General features: G+C 41.2%; 1 non-coding gene across 1 annotated transcript; it reads right to left on the minus strand.

The window, feature by feature from the left end:
* Window positions 1-293: 293 nt before the first annotated feature.
* LOC126066168 (U6 spliceosomal RNA) lies at window positions 294-400 on the minus strand. Its single transcript, XR_007515023.1, has one exon. It is a non-coding gene; the product is annotated as a U6 spliceosomal RNA (small nuclear RNA).
* Window positions 401-7346: the final 6946 nt, after the last annotated feature.

Consider the following 7346-nt stretch of genomic DNA (forward strand, 5'->3'; position numbering starts at 1 on the left):
GATGTCAGTGCTCTCAGAAGGGGTGGGGAATAATTCAATCAATCACATTAAGATTAGCCAGTGGTTAGTTTTCTACTCTATTTCCTCCTTAAAACCTCGTTGAAACTAGCCTATGCGGAATCCTCCTATTTTTTCTTCTGAACTGAATAGTCTCCCCATATGCATACAAATTAACTGCTAAAATAAATCATGTATGCTTTAATTTCTTCCTGCTTTGATTATTTCTTTTTATTGTACTTTAGATGAAGATTTACAGAACAAATTAATTTCTCATTAAACAATTAATATACATAAACAGTACGGAATGCTTCACGAAATTGTGTGTCATTCTTGCACATGGGACATGCTACTCTTCTCTGTATCATTCCAATTTTAATATATGTGCTGCTGAATCAAACACAGCACTTTGATTATTTTTGACAGACCTAATATAATCCTAGCTCACCCTGAACTACACATGCACCGAATAGACCCCAAAAAAGAACAAAGGCTTTGAGTGCTTAAATACAATACAGAGCACCACTCAACTCCCTGATTAACCACTGAGTGTGTGTGCACCATGTGGATGCAAACAGCGTAGCAATGCCCTGAAAACCGCACTGAGACTGAAACAACTGCTGGCAGAGGCGAGGAAAAAAACATGCGGTTTGACCTTAACTGTGTTGATTGCTTACTAAATTAACGAAACAAAAAGAGAAAAATCAACGTTCTCCAAAGGATTCTAATAGTCTCTCACAGCATAATAAGCAAAATGTACAGGATATCATCTGAAATCGCACAAAGAACTAGGAAAATCTGACTAATCTGACTAGGGAAAGGACCATCAACAGATTTTGCCCTGAAATGATTCATATGAAGGAATTATCACTCAAAGAAGCTATTATAACCGGGCTCAGTGTAGTAAAGGTAAACAACCTTGAAATTCATGGGAAGATACAACACTTCAGCAGACAAATAGAAACCATGAAAATGAAGCAAATGGAAATTTTGGAACTTCACATACAATATTCAAAATATTCACCAGGTAGATGCAGAAATGCAGAATGAGAAAAACAGAGGGATGAGTTCATGAATTTGAAGACAAGTCACTAGAAATGATACAATTTGAAGAACAAAGATTATAAAGATTGAGAATTACCAGCACCGGGTAGACGGCCCAAGATGACAGCTTAGTCAGATACACCATGCCATCCCCTACAGCAAAAACCTGAGAAACTGAGTAAAACAGATACAGATGATAATCTTGGAGTCCTAAAAGAGCAAACAGAAGGATGAAGAAGTAGATCAAACACCGAATGGAAGGAGAGACTGAATGAAAATGTAAGCACCCTGCCAGCTAGCCTGGGGCATTACGGCCATCTTGAGACAAAGTGAGCCACACTCCTAAGTGAGGAGCATAGGAAGGCAACTTCACAGAACTCCCAATAGGAGACAGAGATACTGTGTAGGCAAACCTGGAGTGAAGCAAGGTGAGCAGAACATTAACAGAATCCAAGAAGAGAATGTGCAGGAAGGTGGGAGAGAGCTCCAGGAATCTAGATGACCACAGAGCAGGGAGGGAGCCAGAAACTAAGGATAGAACTACTCACCAGCAGCAGACCCTGATCACTTGGGTAGGTGGCACCTGTAGAGTAATGGATCCACAGAGTGGCAGCTGGAGATTCCCCACCTGACCAGACTCCAAGCAGCCCCCTCGCATTTGGTCAAGGCCAGGTCTTGAGCATCAGTTGTAGCCTACAGGGAGTACCCCAGCACCCACGCTGGTGATCTGAGGAGTATGCTCCCCCCTTCCTCTTCTCAGTAACCAGAAGTGCACCCCCTACCCTGCCCCACCTGCCCAGTGACCGGCAGCACAAGCCATCCCTCCTGCCAACCACTGCAAGCAATGCACACACACCACAACTTCCTAGAAACTGGTAGTGCCCCCCTGCTGCTCCCCCCCATCTGGCAATTGGCAGTGCATACTCTCATGCTGCCAGACCAGCAGCCGGTGGCATGCATCTGCTCCCCCCACCCCCTCTCCCTACTGCTTGGCCTGTCTGTTGAGTGGCGGCATGCACCCGCAGTACCCATAACCTGGCGACCAGAGAGAATGCTCCCTGCACCCACGGCCTGTGACTGCCCAGACAGGTACAGCACCTCATCAACAGTACCTGTCACGTCCCAACACGTGCCATCTGCGCCTCTGCCAAACGACCAGCAGAAGATACTTGTGCCCTCATCCAAGGTCTGCCTTGCTGCAACATCGCACATCCCACACCCAGACAGTTTCTATGGCCGAATGCACATGCACCGAAACCCCTTGATGCCCCACCACCTACTAAGATGCCAATTCATGCATGCACAGAGGGCCTGTTCTGCCCATTTGGCTAGCACTCCCTCACAGTATCTATGAAGACATCCTACCCTGATCTCTAGAGGGTGAACTAACTGCTAGCACCAACCTGGAAGGACCCCCATGGTCCTACGAGTGCTGCAGAGAGACCTTGACCACCCAACACTTGTCACCCAATATCAGGAAAAGAACCTACTCTCCCATCGCCACTCAATCCTGTCGGAGAATATGTAAGCCTAACCACAGAGGTCTCACATGTGGACGTGACCCACTATACCCACTAGTGAGAAGAAATCACATGCAGTCAACCAATACCACCAAAGTTGCACAGAGACCAGTACCACCAAATAATAATAATTAAAATGATACAGAGGAAGAAAGACATTCTAAAGAGAAAGAGACAAAACAAAGCTCCTATACATATCAAAACAAAACAAAACAAAAAAATTAGGACAAAACAAACAAATATAGACACAATAGAGAAATACGCTAATTAATTAATTAACACCTTAATGCCTCAGAGACAGTAGGCAATAAAAAATCATGTGAAGAAACACGATAAGATAGCTCTAAAAATTGAGCAAAATACAAGGGCAGAAAACCTTCCTGAAGAGGAAATGATGGTAAAATCACCTGATAAGGATTTCAAAAGATTTACGTTTAGGCTCCTCAAAGTGGTCAAAGAAAACACAGAAAAAAACCCTAGAAGAATTCAGGAAAACAATACAAGAACAAAATGACAAACTAAATAGACAATTAGAAACCATACAAAAAGAACAACTAGAATCCAGAACATTAACAATAACATACTGGAAATAGATAACTCAATGGAAGGACACAGTAGAATTGAATCAATGGAAGAAAGAATCAGAGAAATAGAGGATAAATCCCTTGATAATAATTTGTTTGAGGAGCAACCACAAAAAAAAGAATGAAGAAAGCCTAAGAATTATGTGGGACACCATCAAGAGGAATTATTTACACATAATACGAATTCCAGAAGAGAAGGAGAAAAAAAAGTACAGACAGAATTTTTGAAGATATATCCAAAACCAAAAACCAAACTCATTGCCGTTGAGTTGATTCTAGCTCATAGCGACTCTACAGGGTTTCCAAGGAGCGACTGGTGGATTTAAACAGTTAACCTTTTGGTTAGCAGCCGAGTGCTTACCACTATACCACCAGGGCTCCTTTGAAGATATATTGGCAGAAAACTTCCCAAATATCATGACAGATGAGAAAGTTTCCATCCAAGAAGCTCAATATACCCCATACAGGATAGACCCCCAAAAGAAATTCACCAACACATATCATCATCAAACTTTCCAAAACCAGAGGCAAAGAATTCTGAGAGCAGCTTGTGAAAAACAAAATATCACTTACAAAGGAGCACCAATAAGGCTAAGCACTGATTTCTTATCAGAAATCATGCAGACAAGAAGGCAATGGGATGACATATGTAAAATCCTGAAAGAAAAGAATTGCCAACCAAGAATCATATATACAGCAAAACTGTCTTTCAGAAATGATGATGAAACAGAGACATTATCAGAAAAGCAGAAGTTAAGGGAATTTGTTAAAATTAGACCAGCGTTACAAGAAATATTAAAGGGAGTTCTTCGGACAAAGAACCAACGGGATCAGACAACTATCTAAGATAAAGACACATGATAGCATCACCCAGATACCAACCCAGATGAAGACTTCACAAAAGTAAAATAAAGGTGCAAAACTGATTATAGGGAACCAGAGATGTTAGGCTTTAAATAAGAACAACGTCAAAACAAAAATGAGGAATAAATGGTGTAGTTATAGAACTTCAATATGGAGAGGAAGTCAAGGCAATTTCAACATATAGCAGCCTGTTTTTAACTTAGGAAAATAAAGGTAAGTTTTAGAGTAACCACAAAGAAAATGAATAAATCTGCTCCCCAAAATAAAGATGAAGAAAATGAAAAAGACTCAGTAAACATAACAGCAACAACAAATACTCAGCAAAGAAAATTAAGAGGAACAAAGAAACCGTTAACGCCACACAAAAAAAAGTATAACAAAATGGCAGCAGTGAATTAATACCTACAGATAATCAAACTGAATGTAAATGGACTAAAAACATTAGTCAAGAGGCAGAGAGGACAAAAAAAATGACCCATAATTATGCTGCCTATTTTTTATAAGAGACAAGACCCAGAAATCAAACTGACTACTTCTGTGGAAAGAGTCAATGGAAAAGCTCAATATCATCAGTCAGAACAAGGCCAGGGGCCGACTGTGGAACAGACCATCAATTGCTCATATGCATGTTCAACATGAAAGTGAAGAAAATTACAGCAAGTCCATGAGAGCCAAAACAGGACCTTGAGTACATCCTATCTGAATTTAGAGACCATCTGAAGAACAGATTTGACACATTGAACACCAGTGACCAAAGACCAGGCGAGTTGTGGAATGACATCAAGGACATCATCCATGAAGAAAGCAAGAGGTCACTGAAAAGACAGGAAAGAAAGAAAAGACCAGGATGGATGTCAGAGGAGACTCTGAAACTTGCTCTTGAACGTCAAGCAGCTAAAGCAAAAAGAAGAATTGATGAAGTAAAAGAACTGAACAGAAGATTTCAAAGGGCAGCTTGAGAAGACAAAGTATTATAATGACATGTGCAAAGACCTGGAGATGGAAAACCAAAACAGAAGAAAATGCTCGGCATTTCTCAAGCTGAAAGAACTGAAGAAAAGATTCAACCCTCGAGTTGCAATACTGAAGGATTCTATGGGGAAAATATTAAACGACACCGGAAGCATCAAAAGAAGATGGAAGGAATACACAGAGTCATTATACCAAAAAGAATTAGTCGATATTCAACCATTTCAAGAGGTGGCATATGATCAGGAACCGGTGATACTGAAGGAAGAAGTCCAAGCTGCTCTGAAGGCATTGGTGAAAAACAAGGCTCCAGGAATTGATGGAATATCAATCGAGAAATTTCAACAAACAGATGCAGTGCTGGAGGTGCTCACTCACCTATGCCAAGAAATATGGAAGACAGCTTCCTGGTCAACTGACTGGAAGAGATCCATATTTATGCCTATTCCCAAGAAAGGTGATCCAACCGAATGTGGAAATTATAGAACAATATCGTTAATATCACATGCAAGGAAAATTTTGCTGAAGATCATTCAAAAACGGCTGCAGCAGTACATCGACAGGAAACTGCCATAAATTCAGGCCGGTTTCAGAAGAGGACTTGAACCAGGGATATCATTGCTGATGTCAGATGGATCCTGGCTGAAAGCTGAGAATACCAGAAGGATGTTTACCTGTGTTTTATTGACTATGCAAAGGCATTCGACTGTGTGGATCATAACAAATTATGGATAACATTGCGGAGAATGGGAATACCAGAACACTTAATTGTGCTCACAAGGAACTTTTATATAGATCAAGAGGCAGTTGTTGGGACAGGACAAGGGAATACTGATTGGTTTAAAGTCAGGAAAGGTGTGTGTCAAGGTTGTATTCTTTCACCATACCTATTTAATCTGTATGCTGAGCAAACAATACGAGAAGCTGGACTATATGAAGAAGGACGGGGCATCAGGATTGGTGGAAGACTCATTAACAACCTGTGTTATGCAGATGACACAACCTTGCTTGTTGAAAGTGAAAAGGACTTGAAGCACTTACTAATGAAGATCAAAGACCACAGCCTTCAGTATGGATTACACTTCAACATAAAGAAAACAAAAATCCTCGCAACTGGACCAATGAGCAACATCATGATAAACGGAGAAAAGATTGAAGTTGTCAAGGATTTCATTTTCCTTGGATCCACAATCAACAGCCATGGAAGCAGCAGTCAAGAAATCAAAAGATACATTGCATTGGGTAAATCTGCTGCAAAGGACTCCTTTAAAGTGTTGAAGAGCAAAGATGTCACCTTGAAGACTAATGCCTGACCCAAGCCATGGTATTTTCAATCGTATCATATGCATGTGAAAGCTGGACAATGAATAAGGAAGACCGAGGAAGAAATGATGCCTTTGAACTGTGTTGTTGGTAAAGAATATTGAATATACCATGGAGTGCCAAAAGAAAGAAGCAATCTGTCTTAGAAGAAGTACAACCAGAATGCTCCTTAGAAGCAAGGATGGCGAGGCTGCGTCTTACATGCTTTGGACATATTGTTAGGAGGGATCAGTCCCTGGAGAAGGACATCATGCTTGGCAAAGTACAGGGTCAGTGGAAAAGAGGAAGACCCTCAACAAGGTGGATTGACACAGTGGCTGCAACAATGAGCTCAAGCATAACAAAGATTGTAAGGATGGCGCAGGAGAGGGCAGTGTTTCATTCTGTTGTGCATAAGGTTGCTATGAGTTGGAACTGACTCGACGGCACCTAACAACAACAACTATGGTTTGACTGAGACCAGAAAGACCCCAGAGGTCATGGTCCCCAGACCTTCTATTAGTCCAAGACAGGAACCATTCCCAAAGGCAACTCTTCAGACAGGGATTAGACTGAACTATGGGATAGAAAATGATACTGGTGAGGAGTGAGCTTTTTGGATCAAGTAGACACATGAGACTATGTGGGCAGCCCCTGTCTGGAGGTGAGATGAGAAGGCAGAGAGGGTTAGAAGCTGGCTGAATGGACACGAAAATAAAGGGTGGAGGGAAGGATTGTGCTATCTCCTTAGGGGGAGAGCAACTACGAGTGTATATCAAGGTGTATAAATTTTTGTATGAGAGACTGTCTTGATTTGTAAACTTTCACTTAAAGCACAATAAAAACTAAAAAAAAAAAAAAAGCTTTACAAATTCACGCAGACATTGGATACCTTCAATAGTGCCATCCAGGAAATATGAATAAAGCAGCTAAAAACATTCACATATGCTTTTTTGTGTGAACATAAATATTGCTCTCTCTTGGTTAACTGCCTAGAAGTGTGATCACTGGGATGTGTGGTAAGCCTGTCATTCCCAGCCTGACCTAGTTGCCACCAAACCCACAG

This window comes from Elephas maximus, chromosome 22 (assembly GCF_024166365.1).
Source record: "Elephas maximus indicus isolate mEleMax1 chromosome 22, mEleMax1 primary haplotype, whole genome shotgun sequence".
NCBI lineage: Eukaryota > Metazoa > Chordata > Mammalia > Proboscidea > Elephantidae > Elephas > Elephas maximus.